This window comes from Lissotriton vulgaris, chromosome 12 (genome assembly GCF_964263255.1).
Source record: "Lissotriton vulgaris chromosome 12, aLisVul1.2, whole genome shotgun sequence".
Taxonomy (NCBI): domain Eukaryota; kingdom Metazoa; phylum Chordata; class Amphibia; order Caudata; family Salamandridae; genus Lissotriton; species Lissotriton vulgaris.
Window position 1 is genome coordinate 22517680 of NC_141700.1, and position 20143 is coordinate 22537822.

Consider the following 20143-nt stretch of genomic DNA (forward strand, 5'->3'; position numbering starts at 1 on the left):
CCCCAGAAAGAACCCTCCCGGCAACCCACCGAGGCAACCCGCAACCCGTCCTCAACGGGACGCCTGCTCCCGAACATCCCGGCATCGGCTGACCCGGGTCCCCGCCAGCACCATTGCCCGGCCCGGCCGCCATCTTTGGACACTGCATCACGAGGCCGCGTGGCCTCGGCCCGACCCCAACCCTGGACCTGGCCAGGCCCCGACATCGAGGCACCACCATCCACCCAGGAGGTGAAGAGACCACTTGGCAGGTCAATGGGAGAAAGGAGTGTTGATGGCTCTCCCCCGCCAGGTGCCGATTTCCCCCGGCCTCCCCGGGCGCTGGCTCCACCCCCCTGCTGGGTGTCTGGACTCCCTCATCCCGGACCTCCCAACCTCCAAGCGCGAGGGTCCGGACATCAAAGGAGACCAGACCTATAACTGGGGCAGCTCCAGAGCAGGAGGGCAGTTGTTTCCTGGAGTCGAAAGACTCCTTGAAGAACTCATCCTTGACGGACTGCTGGCGCTGCCACAGCCCTGCCTTGTGAACCATCCCTGGCCTGCTGGCGCTGCCGCGGCCCTCTGCATCGTGCATCTTCGTCGGGACCTGCTGGCGCTGCCGCGGCCCATCCTCGTGAATCATCGCCCTTGCCTGCTGGCGCTGCCGCGGCCTGCTGCAGCGTGAAGTCATCCTAGCCTGCTGGCGCTGCCGCGGCCCTCCTTGCCGAGAACTATCGTCCTAGCCCACTGGCGCTGCCGCGGCCTTCTGCAACGTGAAGTCATCCTAGCCTGCTGGCGCAGCCGCTGCCCTCTTTGCCGAGAACTATCATCCTAAGCCTGCTGGCACTGCCGCGGCCCGACCTTGCAGACACCTGAGCTCGAGGATTGTGAGCTCCTTCTGGCCGCCCCTGTACCGCACCGGTACCAAGACTGTCCCTCTACCCCATACCCTACAGAGACTAGAATAGGGAAAATCCTTGTGTCCTGCCCCCACTGTATTGTTGATAACCTTGCCTCAAGAATCCTATATAAAGTGTACAGATCGCATCCTTGTGTGGTGTCCTTTTGTGGGGGGGAAGTTACTTGTCTGTACGATCGCCGGAGACGGTCCTCACCGGAGGCCTCTCCCCCTGTACTAGGCCGACCCTCCGGGTCCCCGTCTAACACACGGCGTGGGGGATACCTCCTCCAAGGCCACGGTAGGGCGAAAAAGCATACCAAGGTCTGGGGAGATGTCCAGACCGCTGGCATCCCCCAACTCCTCTATCCAGTCCGACTCTTCTAGCTGGTCTGCCAGACGGTCCACAGAGCCCTCCCAGTCCTCCTCACCCTCCTCTGGCTGCCACTCAGGGCGATAGGGATTGCCAGGATAGGACAGTGGACAAAAGTACTGGCCAGTGTCTGTACCGGGGTCGGTTGACACCGGTCCGGCTCCATGTCCAAGTCCAGGGGGAGGCGGGGTTCATGCCGGCCAGGGACACAACCGGTGCCGGAGGCGTCATCAGAGGAATCGGCTCCAGGGGAGGTGTCGTGAGGTAAACCGGCGCTGATCTGGATCCAGGCCAGGATCCCTGGGGGCCCTGCAGTGCCGAGGCCGGAGCTGAGAACAGCGAAGGCCTAGAACCCCCAGCCGAGTCCGCAGGGTGGAGTCAGACTGCCCAAACATGGAGTGGAGGGTTTCATAAAATGCACAAAGCTGGGCAGGGGACGATCTGGCTCCCGGGAAGGGAGGGTAGCTCAGAGCCGTCCCAGCTGGCTCCGCGGGCGGACCTGAAGGACGACGGCCTTCCGCATCGCGTGTCGCCTCAGCAGACAGAAGGGGAGTAGGCGAAGAGCCATGGTCCTTCTTCGCCTTCTTCTTGTGCATCGACTTACCCGATGACAAAAACTTTGCAGAGGAATGATGGTGGTGACTCCGCGACCGGTCCCGCGATCTCACTCTCGACCGGGACCTCAAGCGGCGCGAAGCTGACTGCCGGGTCTCCAGAATTTTTCCAGATTGCTCCCGGAAAGACTCAGGTTCATGGACCGACAGTCGGAGCACAACTTTGGGTTGTGGTCGCGCTCCTGACACAAGAGGCTCACAAGGTGTGGGTTTGTGACCCATATCAATGTGTGACATTAATCACATGGTTTGAAGCTGGTATGCCGATGGGACATCCCTACGTGCACCAGGAGTCAAACAACTCAAAAAAGATGTTAACAAAAGTCGAAAAAGAACTGGTAAAAAAAGAGAAAGGGTACCGCTCTCTCCGGATTTGCGCTGGCTGGCGCAGAAAAAGAAAGAACTGAAGTCAGCGCCCAGAGGACGGCGTCTAAGTGGATACCGCAACGTCTTTCTGGCGATCACAACGCCAACGACGAACGTGGAGTTGACCGACGCCACCTACTGACAAGGGGGGTACTGCTGAGAAAAAATTCTTCGGATCCAGTCTGACGCCTGGGGGTAATTTTAAGGTAAGGAATCTATAACTAATAGTCTCTTTAGGATATAGGGGCCCATTGTCAGTTCTCAACTCCACGATGATTCCAATGATGTCCATTACTTTTTCCAGTTTGGGGGCCAGCTCCTTTGCTGGTTTAGCGATAACAATCTCAATTTTAGGGTATTTAGAGAAATTATCAATAATTTCAAACAGTGACCATCTTGTAAAGATAAAAAATCTGCACTTGGGGTCATCCATGGATCTAGTGGGATCTCTTAGCTGATTATTGGAGCCTGGGGATCACGTGGTCCTGATGCTGGACAGTAAGAACATGCAACTACAATGGCTTTCACATTATTATCAAGCCAGGGAAACCATGCTTTACACAGAAGCCACTCTTAATTTTGACCTTTAATTGGTTCCTGGCATGGGCTATAGGGACCATATTCAGTGCAAAGGTTTTTGGTAGGTCTAGATAGGTCCCACTCAAAAGGGACTGTTCTGACATCCCTTCAGATTAATTTCTTACATTATGCAACAATTTGAGAATCTGAATGGCCTCAGGAGGGCAGGTGGACGGGTTTGAAATCAGTGAGCTCCATGTTTCATTATGGCTAGTTTGGATCAGATGATGCAAACTGTAATTTTTTTCAGTAGCAACTTGAATGTCTTCTAGAGACATGGCCCTCGAGTAGGATCGTTCCATGATCAGGCTGATATAATCTTCAGTCTAAATGGTTTTTCCATTTGTTTACCTGTAGCAGGCTAGGGGTTTCTGGATAAGTAGTCCTGGGATTCTGGGATAAAGAGAGATAAGCTACTGAGAATGAGTACTCCTCCAGTTGAAGAATGCACGTCTCAAGCTGTGTCAAGGGCTTCGACGATGACCCTATAAATAAAAGAACTGAATGTTTGTGGTCCAAACTGGCAGTAAATGAATGCCCATAAAATTAAAAAGGGGGGTAACAACACCTCCAGTGTATTGCTATTGCCTCTTTCTTGATGTGTGAGTATTATTGTTTGGTAGGCATCAAGGCCCAGCTAGTGTTGGGGTGCCCACTCCCAAAATGGATGCCTCTGTGATAACCCAGAGGGGCTAGTATCCACTGACAGCTCAGAATCTCTTAGCAGATAAAAATACTGAAGTGCAGTTTCTGCCGGCAGTGTGTCCTTTGGATGAAATGTTGCCTGATGCACCTCCATCCAGCTTTAAGTGGTAGTAGATTTGGTCAGCTCTGACAGTTTCTGTCAAGGAGATGAGATTCCTTATGAGCCTTCCACGATCAGTCGTAATATCACAGGGACTCCTGACTTGTAACACAGACGTGGGACTAGGTGCTGGTTTTATGTCTACAACTTTGGATGAGTCAGAAGTTATACCCCGACTGAGAATTAGTTTCCATAAAAACTGAGGGTAGGTTTAAAAAATTCATGTTTGATGCAGTTGAGTGTGAAGCCTCGTTCCCATAATCGATGGAGGACACTTTGAAGTCTGGGGTGATGTTTTTCTATGGTTCTGATATGTACTAGAAAGTCATTGCTGAGGGTTACAATACACGTGAGTCAATCCAGGACTTCTCAATTTACATTCTGAAATACATTTATTGCACTAAAAATGCCAAAATTAAGTATTTTGTATCAGCATTAACCTAGAGGAGTGGAGAAGGTGGTGATGTACCTGGATTTTGGGTTCGATAGAAGTTGGTGATAGCCTGAGATGAGGTATAACTTCAAAAATCAACATGCCTAAAGATGCCTGCTCCAGCAAGGTGTAACAGCATGCGTCTCTAGATTTCTTCTGCAATGTCTGTGGCAGTAAAGTACATCTCAAGTCATTCAACGCAGAGTTTCCATATGGGGCCTAGCAAAAGGGCGTGCCGGATATTTCCAATGGTGTCGTAGCCAGGATAGTTTACATTGCCATGTGAGCATCAGGTGGTATACAAAGCAAGATTCACGCTCCTTTTTGTTATGTAGTTGGAGCTTGAACTATATTCTGTATAAGTTTAGCCAAATAGAGCCACTGTGCAATAATACTGATGGTCATGTATTTCTCTCCTTTTCTGTTTTTTTTTTAAAGAATAGAATACTTGTCAAGCTACCTGGCGAACAGAATGACTTGGACCATTGACTCTTTGTCCTTGATTGCGAACTTACAGCACCTATTCTTGCTGCCTGGTCTTTTATGCAGGTACACTTTACCTTATTGATGACTGCAGTACTAGCTCTTACATTTTGAGATTTAGCTGTGCGGATGGTTACCGAAGGCACTCGAAACCGAGCCGGGGAGGGGAGGAAGACCTGAAAAATGTGACCTTGATGTTCTAGTCGCCACTCGGATGAACTGAGATGCTTAAAAAACACTGATGTGAGTGATGAGGATTATGGGTGCAGGATGCTGATGGACAATAGCCAACTAATGAGTTGGTGAATCCTCCAGCTGCAGATTCCAACAGTGCTGTTGGGGGTAATTTTAAGAGTTTTGCACTCAAGTGAGGTGGGAAATGCAGTGGCGTGTCGAATGCTTATATTTGAGAAATAACAACCTAGGCAATTAAACACAGTGAATTACTTTACGGTCAAAGGATATATACAAATGGACTACAGCTGCTAAAAAACACGGTTTTATTAGTTAGTTAACACAGGTAAAAAGGGTTCATTATATGACACAAAATAGCAATAAAAATCTCATAGTACAGTTAACAATCACAATTTAACACTTAACAGACATAAAAATATAAATTGGCTAGGTGGCATGAAGATTCAATCTCTACGCGCGTTTCGGCGGCCAGCGCCTTCTTCCTGGAGCAGCCACACAATATTAAATGGAAATGTCAGCGGAGGATAGTTGGTTAAAATTAAATGTTCAATTTCTCTTTTATCGGTGTCGATTATGATATAGCTGATTATATAGATGTGTAAAGGATCTAAGCCCGCCAACCGGAACCCTTTAGTGTAGATGAGTCCTGATAGGGAACGGTCTTGAAGATCTAGATTCCGGATCTATTGCACTCTAGTTATTTCTTTTCAGATGTTAGGTTGAACTTGCTCTTTTTTTGATCTATATTCTTCTTTGATACAGTCTTAAACCTAAAAATGTTGGGTATTTCTCTTTTCTATTTTCCAAAATATAGGGGATTTCTTGATCATCTATGATGTGGTGTTCAAGAGATTAAAAGATCTCCCTGCCTAATGATAATTGGCAGGGCTCTCTATGTCCGGTGGCGGGCGGTACGTCTCGTCGGGTGATGAGCGCGGCAACAACACCTTATTGATGACTGCAGTACTAGCTCTTACATTTTGAGATTTAGCTGTGCGGATGGTTACCGAAGGCACTCGAAACCGAGCCGGGGAGGGGAGGAAGACCTGAAAAATGTGACCTTGATGTTCTAGTCGCCACTCGGATGAACTGAGATGCTTAAAAAACACTGATGTGAGTGATGAGGATTATGGGTGCAGGATGCTGATGGACAATAGCCAACTAATGAGTTGGTGAATCCTCCAGCTGCAGATTCCAACAGTGCTGTTGGGGGTAATTTTAAGAGTTTTGCACTCAAGTGAGGTGGGAAATGCAGTGGCGTGTCGAATGCTTATCCCTGTCCCCATTGATCTATTTGAGGCTAGCAGTGAAATGCAGCACTGCAAGTGTAGAAAAACTGGCACAACTGTGTTGTGGTTTGTGGGCCCAGTCAGTGCCGAGGCACAGGCAAACCACCTTTTAATTACTTGCCTTCTACCACTAGGGCAAGTCCCAAAAATCCAACATACATAGGGAGACTCATTAGCTCAACGGGCCACCTTGTCTCCATTCCTGAACTCAGCTTTTGCATATCATTGTTATTAGGTGTGTCGGTCCAATTGGCGCAACTAAACCAAAATTACAACCCCCAGAATGCACTATGGTAAATCAAAACCTATTAATGTAAAAGCTGTGTCCTAATGACATAGAATCAACCGGACAGAAGAGGTGGGGGGGAGGATGTGGTGCAGTGGCCAGAGTTGCCGACTCTGGAGCTGGGGATCCATCCGAGTAAGAGTCTTCTTGTCAGCGCAACATCCTGTGATTCTGGGCAAATCATGAACCCTCTTGTGCCCATGGTAGGGCCTGGATACTCTTATGAGGGATAAGCTGCTCTGCACAAGTTACTTACCTTTGATAACGATATATCTGTAAGAAACAGTAGTTAGTGTTAGATTCCTTACCTTAAAATATCCCCAGGCATCAGACTGGATCCAGAAAGTTTTGCGTAGCAGTACCCCTGCGCGTCGTAGGCGTCGTCTGTGGCTCCACGTCCGTCGTCGGCGTCGTTGTCGTCGGGATGACATGGCCAGAGTACTTAGACGCCGCCCTCGAGCGCTGGCGTCAGTTCTTATACACAGCTTTTCCGTGCCAGGAACGCAGAGCCATGATAAAAACGGACACTGGTGCCATAAAACTTGGGCCCTCAAAGGGATGTACCTTAACCCTAGATATCGGTTCGTAGAACGGGGAGGATGGGTGGGGCGGTAAGGAATCTAACACTAACTACTGTTTCTTACAGATATATCGTTACCAAAGGTAAGTAACTTGTTCACACGAAAGAAACAGGTTAGTGTTAGATTCCTTACCTTAGAATAGATACCCCAGCAATACCAACCCCAGTGGTGGGTCTGCGAACCAATAATCACACAAGAAAGTCCTGGAGAACAGAACGGCAGAAAAAGCTGTCTCTCCAGACTTGACTGTCCAGGCAGTAGTGTCTAGCAAACGTGTGCAGCGAGGCCCACGTAGCTGCCTGACAGATGTCCTGCAAGGGGACTCCCCGACCCAGGACAGTAGTAGCCGCTGTTGCCCGAGTAGCATGGGCCCTCGCCCATTAGGGGGCTCCATTTTAGCCAAAGAGTAGCATACCTTGATGCACAACACAACTCACCGAGAGACTGTCCGTTTGTGCACCGCCGTCCCTTCTTAGTGCCCACGTAACCAACAAAGAGCTGGTCGTCCACCCGGAACTGGTGTGGGCGGTCCAGATAGAAGGAGAGCGCACGTTTTGGGTCCAGACGGTGGAGCCTCTCTTCCTCTTTCGAGGGATGCGGAAGTGGAAAGAAGGTGGGCAAGGTGATGGACTGCCCGATGTGAAAGGCTGTGAATACCTTGGGCAGGAAAGAGGGACGCGTTCTCAAGACAACTTTGTCCGATGGACAGAAAGGAAAGGAGGTTTGAAATAAAGAGCCTGGAGCTCACTCACTCTCCTGGCAGAGGTGATGGCAGTCAGGAAGGCAGTCTTAAGAGTGAGAAGACGAAGAGGGCAATTGTGAAGTGGCACGAAAGGAGCGCACATCAAATAAGTAAGAACAAGGTTCAAGTACTCTGAGGCATCACGAAAGGAACAGGAAGAAACCTGTCAGTGTTGCAATTCAAGAATCTATTTACAACAGGGGACTTGAAAAGAGAAGGCTGATCAGGTAGCCTTAAAAAGGCTGAAATGGCAGAGAGGTAGCCCTAGATAGTGCCCAGAGCAGAGCCCTGCTGGGCAAGAGAAATAAGAAAGAGGAGAACCTCTGAAAGGGGGGCAGAAAGAAAATCCACAGCCTTTGCTGTGCACGGTGCCACAAATTTATTCCACCTGCAGGCGTATACCGATTTTGTGGAGGGACGCCTGGCTGCCAGAATCACATCACAGACTTCAGGTGGCAAGTCAAATGGCCTCAACTTTCACCGCTCAATCTCCACGCATGGAGGTGGAGACTGGACAGGTTCGGGTGGAGGACCATCCCCTGCTGACGAATCGGGGGATCGACTGACATGCTGAGTAGCTCGGGATACCAGTATGTTCGGGCCCAGTTCAGAGCCACAAGGATGACTTGGGCCCGGTCGCGCCTGATCTTCTTCAGCACTGTGGGCAGAAGTGGTATAGGCGGAAAGGAGTACAACAGACCGCAGCTCCACTCGCGACGAAAAGCGTCTCCGAGCGAGTGCCGCTTTGGAAATTCCAACACGCAGAACTGATGACATTGTGCCCGCTCTTCTGTGGCGAATAGATCTAACCAAGGCTCTGCCCACTGCTGAAAGAGACCTTGCGCCATGTCCGAGTTCAGACGCCTTTCGTTAGCCATCATGCACCGACAGCTGAGTTCATCCGCCCTGGCGTTCTGGGAACCTGCCAGGTGTTGAACCACCAGGGTCACGCCCTGATGTTCCAGTCATTGCCAGAGGCGCAGAGCCTCCTGACACAGGGTCCAAGACCCCACCCCGCCCTGTTTGTTGGAGTACCACATAGCAGTGATGTTGTCCGTGAACACCTGCACTACACTCCCCCCGGATAGAGGGGAGGAATGCTTTCAGTGCAAGTCGGATCGCCCGTAGTTTCAGAAGGTTGATGTGGAACCGGGACTCCGCAGGAGACCAGAGGCCTCTGATCTCCACCCCTCCCATGTGGCCCCCCCAGCCCAGGAGGGACGCATCTGTCACAACTACGTGCTCCGGTTGGGGTAGGGAGAGGGATCTGCTGCTGACCCAATCGCGGTCCGTGAGCCACAACTGCAACTGTCTTGCAGTGCCCTCCGAGATCAGGACATGGTCGGACAGGTTGCCTTGATGCTGGGCCCACTGAAACTTCAGGTCCCACTGCAGAACCCGCATCCGCCACCTGGAGTGATGCACCAGAAGGATGCAGGAGGCCATCAGTCCCAGAAGCGGCAGCGTCAACCTGACCGAGACTCGAGATAAAGGCTGAAAGATCGGAATCAGAGCCTGAATATCCCGAACCCGCTGTTCGGGAGGATAAACCCGAAACCGCGCCGAGTCCAGAACCGCTCCGATGAAGAGGAGCTTCCGAGAGGGACACAGGTGTGATTTCTGCACATTGATGGAGAACCCCAGCAGGTGCAGGAGGTCAGCCGTAGTCTGGAGGTGGCTGACGACTGTCTGGGGCGAGCCCGCCTTCAACAACCAGTCATCGAGATAAAGGAAGAATGGAACCGCAGATTGCTGCGACCACCGCCATCACTTTCGTGAACACCCGAGGGGTGCTGGTAAGGCCGAAGAGGAGCACAGTAAACTGAAAGTGCTCGTGGCCTACCGTGAACCGCAGGTAGCGCCGGTGGGCCGGCAGGATGGGGATGTGAAAATAAGCGTCCTGCAAGTCCAACCCCACCATCCAGTCTCCAGGGTCTATCAAAAAAAAAACACATCAGTGCACATCATAAATAGTCTCTTTTATCCATGTGCATTTAGCACGCACAGACACGACTTCTTAATCCAAAGGAATCACGTAGTGTAGACAAATTCCAGATTTTATTCCTTTTAAAGCAAGGTTCTTCACAGCCAACGCGCGTTTCGCCACCTATGGGCTTTCTCAAGGCTGCAAGTCATAAATAAAAGAATAAATTACAGTCTATTTTCCAATAATATTATTTCTAGTACATATTTGTTTATGATTATTCCATCCATCTTATTAGATGTTATAATCACCTCATGCAATTTTGTGTAAAACCATCTGTGACACACCCATCAATGGTTGCTTTATACACACCATGACGCTTATTATTATGCCTCACGCGTCGCAGCCAATATTTGTGCTGAAACACATGACGCATGAGAGTGCAGAAAGAACAGCCACCACGCAAGACCACCAACATAGGAACCATGCAAGTGACCTGGCTCTACCAAAACATAACCAAAACTGTCCCAAAAACAGAAAGAAGATGAAAAATGGGAATATAGGCCCTGAATTGAAAACTAACCATAGCTCCAAAAGTCATGTGCAAGTGCTCAATATCCAACTCTGTGCACTGTGAAGCACATCTCTAAGAAATGCTCACCTAAATCCAAATTATACAATTCTCTATCTACCGACGCCTATGACGTTCAAAACTCCCTATAAAGATAAATAACAATGTTGTATAGAATAGACAGTTATTTTTACATTTATTTAAAACCATTCGTATCATTTCCAACGCATACGTGGACTATCACCTTACCTTAGATAATGATCCTCCCAATGTAATGCTCAATCTACTTTCCCACTATTATAGATGACAGTCGTCCTCATTCATTGCAGTTGTGGAGCCATGATAAGTTCCAACTGCGATAAAAACAAAGTCAATGTGTCAGCCCGGACCTCAGTATAAGACACGTAACATGAGAACGCTCAAAACGCCCAGTTTACTATGACTTCCCTTATGTATTCGATATTCAGCATTCTCACCCCCTCATATGTCTAGATATTTATTGAGGGTTCCCAATAATATGTATACATCCAGTACACAGACATCAGCAATTAAAGCTATTATACCAAATTATCACATACGTTCCCTCTATGTCCACAATGCACTTTCCCACTGAGTCTACACCCAAACTAATTATGGTTATACACCGGAATTTATATTAAAACTCCTTATAGCATATTCTTTGTATTTCATTTAATGCCAGAGTATGCATTCCTGTTTGGCCTTCTTATGTTTCACATTTCTCGTATGTGAATCTTATTTCATCTAATTAATCGCTCCCGATACTTGCTTGGGTACTCTCTACTGTCCTCGGGGTCTATGCATTGGACTAAGACTTTTGAAGTTAGACCAATACATATTTGTATTAGTACGCACACTATGTTGTTTAACGCTAGAGAACACATGGTTCATCCATTGCCCCACAATACACGCTTCACAGTCTCCAGGGTCTAGGGCAGCTAAGACCTGAGTCAAAGTCAGCTTCTTGAACTTCTCCTTCCAGAGGAAGCCGTTGACGTTCCGCAGGTCCAAGATACGAAGCAGGCCCCCTTTGTCCTTCTTGGGAACCAGAAAGTGGGAGTAACAACCACACCCTACTGCTGGCTTAGGAACGCGTTTGATGGCCCCCTTGGCCAAGAGGGCCGTAACTTCCTCTTGCAGAAGTTGCAAGTGATCCCCCGACACGCAGTGGTATTGCGGTGGCATGGCTGGATGGGTCTCCTCGAAGGGGAGGGAGTAGCTCCTTCGTTCGATTTGCAGCACCCACCTGTCAATGTGATGGTGCACCAGTGGAGGAGGTGATGGCGAACCTCGCCCCCCACTGGCATCGAATGGGCCTGAAAGCTCGGACTAGGAAGGCTTTGAGGCGGATGCTGCGGGTGGATGTGGACTGGCCTGGCTGCTGTCCCCTACCACGTCCGCTGCCGCGCTGGATGTTAGTCTGCGGTCCGTGGCTGGCAGGATGTGAGGGTGCGCCTCTTCCTTGGCCACAAAAGGAGCGAAAGGCAGAAGTTTGCTGACGCTGGCCTGACAGGCCCAAGGACTTGGCCGTAGCCGTGGAGTCCTTGAAACGCTCAAGCACACTGTCTACCTTGTCGCCAAAGAGGCGACGGCCATTAAACGGCATGTCCATGAGGGAATTCTGGATATCAGCCGAAAAGTTGGCGGAACTTAGCCAGGCGTGGCGCGAACCGCCACTGTTGTGGAAATCGCCCTGCCCAGCGAGTCCGTGGTATCCAGCCCACATCGGCTAGAATACCGTGCTGCATCTCGCCCTTCCGCAAGGGCTTGAGCGAGTTTGACCCGGGCCTCCTCTGGGCAACCTGGCAGCACGTCCGCGACCGTGTCCCACAGAGAGTGGGTATAACGGCCCAAAAGGCAAGCGGTGTTGACCGACCGCAACCCCAAACTGAGTGAGGAGAACAGCTTCTTACCGAACTGCTCATACATTTCGGATTCACGATCAGGTGGAGCCGTAGGGGATGCGGTCTGGGAGTTAGAGGCCTGGATAACCAGGCTCTCGGGGTGGGGTGGGTGGACAGGAAGCTAGGGTCGCCCAGGGCCGGGCGGTGGCGCCTGGCCACGTTCCGATCAACAGGGGGACCTGTAACAGGCCTGGACCAAGTGCCCAACAGAACGTCAGTAAGGGCCTAATTAAAGGCAGTAGAGGCTCCGAAGAGCTTACCTGCGGTTTAAGGACCTTGGTGAGGAGGTTAGTCCTCACGGCCGCAAAGGGGAGTTCAAGAGCCAAGGCCTTGGCCGCCCTCGTCAACACCACACTGTAAGCAGCCCCCTCCTCCGTAGCCACGGTAGGAGGTGAGACAAAGCCAGTGTCGGGTGAAGTGTCCAAACCACTGCCCTCCCCTAGATCCACTACCCAGTCCTGATACGACTGGCACTCCCGTGCCTGAGGGTCCTCAGACCCCTCCTAATCCCCCTCACCACCCATCTCCTGATAGTCAGGTTCAAAGGATGGGGCTGGATCATAGAAGAATTGCTCTTTTCTCGTCGCCGAATGTGGCGTCGAGTGACGCCGGTCCGACGCCGGATCCGGACCGAGGGAAGGACCGGGTACGATGTCGTCCGGGGACGGTGTCGGGGGAGACACCCTGGGGGTCGGCGCCGGCGGCGGGGTCCTAAGGGCGACCAGCGGCGACCCGGATCCAGATCCATATCCGATGGGGCCCTGCGGCGTCGGGACCGTAGTCGTCGACGGCGCCGGGGCCGAAGCACCCGGACCGCTTGGGCTCCCAGTCGGGGCTGCGGGGCCCGAAGGCGCCACAGCGGGACCCGACGGAGGAGAGAGCGACCTCATGGCCATGAGGAAGGCATCGATCTCCTCTGGCGTTGCGTTCAGCCCAGGGACCGGCGGGTATAGAGCTGGCAGCTGCGCCTGCGGCTCCGGCGGAGCCGCGTGGGCGGTGTCACCCGAAACCCCGGCCGCATCGCTCGAGCGTCGGGAGGAGTCGGAAGAGCGATGTCGTCTCTTCGACTTCTTGTGCCTCTTACCTGAGGACTTTGAGCCCGACGAATGGTGTCGACTCACGAGCTTCGATGACTGTGGCCCCGCGACCGGTCCTTCGACCTCCACCTGGACCGTGAATGGCGCGGGCCCGACTGCCGGAGCTCGAGGCGCTTACAGGACCGCTCCCGCCTAGCCTTCGACGTCAAGGCCCGGCAGTCGGGGCACGACTTGTCATCATGGTCGGCCCCAAGGCAATACAGGCACCGGTGGTGGGGGTCGGTAATCAACATCATTCGGTTGCAATCGACACAGTCTGACGCCTGGGGATATTCTAAATTAAGGAATCTAACACTAATCTGTTTCTTTCAGATATATAAATCTACAAACAAGGCCTAAATGTGGCGAGATAAACCATTATCCATAGTATTGTACATGTGGAACAGTAAAAAAAGACCTCCAAACAAATGCGGGAGTGGCTTTAGTTTGATGATCACTCATTTAACTCTATGCAATTTTCATTAACCATATGCAGAGCCACTGGAATTATGCGATTGTGCGGCAACTGCGATTTTTGGATAATTTTCATTTGACACATAATCCATCATCTGCTACATAATCTGCAGATTTTAAAAAACCCAAAAATATTTCTATCTCAAACGGTTCAAATGTTGCTAAAAATGCAGCAACAGGTGTGCCGCATGGTGGAAGGCCCTTTGTAAAGCTGGAATGGTCAACTTTCTGTTGATTTGTGCTAAATTTGGGTATTAAATGTATTCTAATGGAGTCCAATCAATGCCCAAACAGTGTTGCCAAGTTTTAAAATGAAGTTATGCGGTCGCAAAACGTAGCGCATTATGCTGCATAATGTGCCTTTTCTTGCAGCATGATTCCAATGGCCCTGACCATATGTGACAGAGTGAAAACTGTAACCGAGGTCCTACGAGTCCCCTTCTTCACAAGCACTGTTCCTTTAAATATGCAAATGAACTATCCAAAAATAACCCAACATAACATCCCGGCTCTCTTCAAATGAAAAAGCTCGTAGCGTCACCCTTCTATCTTTCCCACTCGTCAATCAGAGAGAAGGACCAATACCATACCAGGGACCTCCTGTCCGCCCTTCTCTTGCTCACATTTAAACCAATCCGGTTCAGCCACAGGGGGTGTGTCCAGGATGATCTCTCCGCCCATGTTTTCCTGTTCTTTCGCGTCCACGGAGTGCAGAGAAACCAAAACAGGACTTAAATAGAAGGACTCATGATGGGCCCGGTTACTTGAAAGTAATTAGGAGGCACCCATTTCTGAAAGGAGTTATTTTCCCCTTAGCATGGCACAAGTAACTTATAGAAATCCAATATACAATAGTTCTTCAAGATAAATTGAACTTAACTTTATTAATAATACATAAATCAAACAACATTGTAGGAAAATACCTAAAATATATCTACGCATATTGTTATGAAATATAGTTCCATAAAATAATATTTGTATACCTATGTCTCCCCCCACATTAGGAGACCTGCACATTCGTTAAAGATGGCCGCCTAGTGCGCGAATCTTACAGGGGCTTGCGGGCGGGCGTTGGTGACGTCTGTCAGTGCGGGGGCGCGGCCTGAGGTGCGCTGCAGCCCAATGGGCGGTACGGTGGGCGTGGCCTGAGGCGCGAGCCGTCGGGAATCTAAGGATTGGGCTCCCCATCCGTACAGAGGCTGCCGCCGCCGCCAGCGCGAGCTCCGGGCCCGGGAGAGGTAGGGCGCGCGCGCGGCTCCATACTATATTACAGCCCATGGGGTGCGATGGGGACAATGCATGGGCCTTGCTTGAGCCGAAGGTGCGAGCAAGGTCAGTGCATGCACTGGGATATGCAGACAGCTGTCGCCGGTCCGAATGCAGAACGGGGGGGGGGGGGGGTGTTTCAGGGCTCCCTTGGGTTGTGGGGTGCCGGGATCACGGCTGCAGTTGCCTGCATCAGGGGTTCTGCATGTGCCTCGCTTGAGGCTTTCAGAGTGTGCCGTGCATCCGGGCCTCCTTCACCCACCTACAACCCCCCCACAATTACACCTCTGTCATTCCGCCTTCATCACTTTCCATTTCCCTCCTCCCCGTGTTCACCACCCACGGCCCCCACTTTGAATCTCACGGTCCCCAGGTTCAGATCCCTCCTCTCTTCCGTTATGTGTCTTCTCAGCATCCCTGGCTTGTTCTTGCTTTTACCCGGCCATACACACCTCCCCTTCACCTTCCACGAATTAACCTCCCCTCACAATACCCATCCTTTCCTCCTCTCCCCACTGCCCCCATTCACAAACACCCGCCCCCCCCCCTCTTAAAATCCGGCTGGCAAATGTACATTCATGATCCATGCAGACCTCTTCCCTGTGTCTCCTACACCCCCTCGGGGTCCGGCGTGTACCCTTCAGGGGCCTCACGCACCTTCAATGGACCCTCACGCACCTCCAATGGACCCTCATTCAGCCCAAGGCCAACGGATGTCTGAACTGTGGGAGACTTGACCCCCCCCCCCCCCCCAATCATCTCCCGTTATGCACTGCCTGTGCTTTCCATCACATGTATTTGCCACCTACTTTGACAATCCACCCCCCCCCCCCTACGGATCCACTATCTCTCACGCCTCCACTAACATTCTCAAATCACGTCCATCGACTCCCTCTCTCCTCCTCGCAGCCCTCTCTTTTCCCGATTAGTTGGATCTGTCTTTTATTCCCCCTGTACATAGCCTATTCCTCGTGCCCTCCTTTGCTGTTCTGGTCTTATGTACCCCCCCCAGTTTAAAACCCTATATGCTTTCCTATCTTACATCACCATGAACTGGGCATATAAAAAAATGATGCACAAAAAGGAGCATAAGAGGGAAATAATAATCAGGCTGCCCCCCCTCACTGACTTGTAAATCCACCAAACCTGATTATTCATGAGCACTAATGAATGAATGAATGTCAGGAGCAGTTCAAACGCTATCGCTGCTCGCGGGCTGGCTTTTACAATTATTGCCCTTAACCTCAAGATCCAAGTGTTCAATTTCTACTATTTGTCAATACATCAGACGGCATTTCATTTGAGATCCCAAGACGAAATGCCATCTGGTGTATTGACAAATAGTAAACATTGAGCACTCGGACCTGGAGATATATTAAAAAATGTCTCTGGTACATAAATACAGTAGAAAATGGGGAAAGTAGAACTTCGCAGATACATGACAAATGTAAGGTGAAGAAGTAAAGGATGCAAAATTTGGGGAAAATAGCAAAGGAGGCAGCAACCAAATAAAAGGAACAAAAGTTGGATTGAGACAGGGTGGCGACAAGGCGTTTGAGTGACAGAGCAAAGGTTGAGAGTAAAGGCTCTGAACGCTTGTGAATAGTCTAGAGCAGTGTTTACCAAACTTTTGACTCCTGAGGACCCCCATTGAGTCACCACTGGAAGCCGGCGACCCCCAAGCAATCCGTATGAGTTACATTTCAAATATTAAAACAGTAATTTAAAAAAAAACACACGTGCACACAAATCAAATACTAAAAGTACTAAGGATTTTGGGGCCAGATGTATGACCATTTTATTTAGTGCCCCGCAATTGGCGGCCCATTGCGAGTGGCAAATTTTGAGTCGCTAAATGAAATGTACAACAGTGTGTTTAACACGGTTTGGGATTCCCAATGGGTCGCAAATTGAGAGGCTCATTAATATTAATGAGCCTCTCGCAATTTGCGAGGCCCTTGGGAATGCCAGCCCTCCCAGGGATGGTGGCCTAGTGGGCTCAGCAGACCACCATGTCTGGGACAGCTTTTAAATAAAGCAGTTTAAAAAAAAATGTTGCCCGTTTTCCATGCATTTAAAAAAAAAAAATGAAACGTTTTTGTTTCATTTTTTAAGGGCAGGCAGTGGTCCCTGGGACCACAGCCTGCCCTTAAAAAATAATTTTGCATGCATATGCAAAGGGGAAGGGGTCCCCTGGGGACCACTTCCCATTTGCGAATACATTACTATCTCATTGAAGTAGGTGATAATTGCGAGTGTTTTGCGACCGCAATTGCAGTCGCAAAACATTTGTACATGGTTTTGAGACTCGCTATTTGGAAGGGAATGCCCCTTCCAAATAGCAAGTTGCAAAACCTATTTAGCAACGCGGAAAAAAAATTGCGACTCGCGAAATAGGCTATGTACGTGGCCCGATAGGTTTTTGCATGTGCAAACGGGTTCGCGAACCCGTTTGCTCATATAAAAATGGGTCGCACATCTGGCCCTTAGTATTTTATATTAAAGGAATGTCACATGTATTTCCATTGTTTTATAGCATCTCTCATGCCATTGTAGCATTTTGCATCACACACATATAGAGACAATGAATCATACATGTAAATCAGTGTATAGAAATTGTTACAGAAGGTAAAGGGGACTACAAAGTGTAGTGTTCACATGTCATTCATACTGGTAGGCATTTTTAAAGAGTGGTTGGTCTGGAAAAGCACACACTCAGGATTCAGAACATGACACAGTGGCTAGTAATGACTTTAACATGAAAAATGTATTTCGTCCCAAAGAAATCTTTTTAGCAGCATCAGGATAATGAATGACTGGGAAAAACATAAGCTACTACTGGTACCATGCAGTTTGCAAGCAGCTCTTTGATGACAGTTTATAGGTCCTACTGCTTGATTACGATTGTCACTTATAAAGTGCACAGTAACAAAAGAATCTCTGTGACAAAAGCAGTAACCAAGGACCTATGCACATAAAATCTGCTTTTTAAAATGCATGTTACACGTTCTTTGCAGTAGGCACATTAACCCTCTGCGCTACATTAGTTCAATCAAAGCTGCCACTGAACAAAACTCTCCTCTCTCTCCAGCAGGTACATTAATCACTGGCATTATCTTGACACTTTTATTGTTGCTCGAACTCTACTAATTATACAAGAAAGATTGCTGTGCTTTTAAAACTGCTGCCTACGGACCCCTGGAAATGTGTCACGGACCCCTGCGGGTCCGGGTACCACAGTTTGGGAAACACTGGTCTAGAGAATATAAAAGGGGACAATAAGGAAAGGGATAGAGCTGGATGAGGAAGAGAATTATAGTCAGTTGGAGGGAGTTAATTAAATACAAGACGGATAGGAACATTGAGTGTCAATAATAATAGACTGAGAAATATCGAAGAGTTGGCGATAAGGAGTTGAGGCTCTTTTGCATCAACATATTCCCTGTAGACACTTAGGGCCATATGCATGAACACATTTTCCCGTAGACACAGAATGGGCAAAACCCTTTGAAACATCAGGCCCTTAGCGTCAAGAAAGGCGAACAAAATGTTGAACAGACCATATTATTCCAAAAAAGTATAAGGTTTCGGAACAATGCGGTTAAAGAACTAGAAAGGTGTATCGAAAAAGATGCCAAGGATGGGAGTTGAGGAAGAGAAATAAAATGAATGTCGGGAGTTGGTTAGAAGGCCGGCATGGGGACACGCATGCAGGAAAAAATCAACTTTGTCTTCAAAGGATTACTATTAAGAGAGTGGGAGACATCAGGGCTGCATGGAAGGTAAGTCATTAGAAAGAAGATCTCGGCTGTTATCCTCTTAAATCGCCACCTCCCCTCCCTCTAACTCTTGATACTTATGCCCACTTGTTTCCTCCAGCCGTCCTTCCTTGCTTGCAGGGTGTATCTTTCCCTCACTCACACAACTCTCCCCTTCCATTCTAATCCCCCAACCTTTGAATTCTGTTCACACATTTCCACACCTATGCTTCTGATTCATTACCTCTGCCTACCTCGTGTTCCAAAATCCTGCCCACGTCGCCACTGCTTACTCCGTAAAGCTATGCCCTGCCAACTGGGTACCATGTACTGCTTACATTGTTTTTCACCTGCTTCTCCAGCACGTGTTTGTCCGTTGCCACTGCGTAAAAGCCATCACAAAGTTTTCCCACTCACAGTTTGATGCACCTTGTCTGCGCTCTTACACACTCCTCTATGTACATCTTTACCCCTATTTTACACACAGTCTTGTGTGCATCATAAAAGGCATAATACAAGATGGTGCAGACATGACACTCCTCGCCCTAAGCATCTACACCAACCTAATCTCTGTTCACGAGACACGGCCCGTCCTAAGCTTCCTTTTCCAATTGCTTACTCCTTCCACCGTGGCTGGTTTTACTTCATATATTAAAGCGGATAGTCCCAGAGCACAGACAAGGGGAGCCTGACATATGCAGGAGCCTGCCTCGAGAAGATGGTGCACTCCTGTGGCTGCCTGATCTAAAAAAGGGTCTTTATGCTGAAATATTCATTCATTTATTTGGAGAGTTTTATATAGCGCTGGATAGACCCAGGTGTATCAGAGCGCTTTACATGAGTATCAGTGAGTTCCAGGTTACAAATTACATCAGTTACAGGGGCATAGTGAAACATAGGGAAACAAACCGTGTCACACAGTAAAGGTGTGTTACTAGAGCATAGAATGACAACGACACATAAAAATACAATTTTACATGGCCAAATGAGTAAATAAAGCATAGAATAACAAAGACGCGTGTCCTATGCGGCATAGAAGGTAAGGGGGTAAGAAAAGGGACAAGTAATATCCATTCCATGAATTTGTAGCTGCAAAGAAAGCAAGGGTTGCATTAAACAATTACCCAGAATTCATAGTTAATAACATCTTTTTTTATTATTTCCCAGTGAGAATTTCAGGTTGTTCCTTTCTAAGAAAACCGGTTATTCTCCTCTTTCAAAAATAGATAATGAAATGATTCGTCTTGAAAACTTTATCTAGAGTATTTTTTTTTAATGTTATGTTGCAGCTGACAATGTCACCTATTACGTCATTTTAAGCTCTATTTTATCAGTGTATATGTATGTATATATGTATGTATGTGTATTTGTATGTATGTATATATATATATAAGAACCATTTAGATACAGGTTTTAGGGTGATAAGAAGATGATGAGCAGGTCCTGGTACCTGGGGTGGGCAGAGGTCAATAATAAAGTGCCGCATGTCCCCCTTCCGTGGACAGCGCTGTGTGCGGATGGCGGTGCTT

At 49.0% G+C, this 20143-nt stretch overlaps 2 protein-coding genes across 2 annotated transcripts in view; one reads left to right on the forward strand and one right to left on the reverse strand.

Annotated features, from left to right (window-relative positions):
* Positions 1-20143, reverse strand: part of LOC147673095 (uncharacterized) — a 152415-nt gene that overhangs the window by 130189 nt on the left and 2083 nt on the right. The window lies entirely within an intron of this gene.
* Positions 14737-20143, forward strand: part of FCHO1 (FCH and mu domain containing endocytic adaptor 1) — a 275051-nt gene continuing 269644 nt past the window's right edge. The window contains exon 1 of the mRNA XM_086946797.1: positions 14737-14828. The gene's annotated coding sequence lies outside the window, so the exon portion shown is untranslated. The remainder of the gene's footprint in view (positions 14829-20143) is intronic.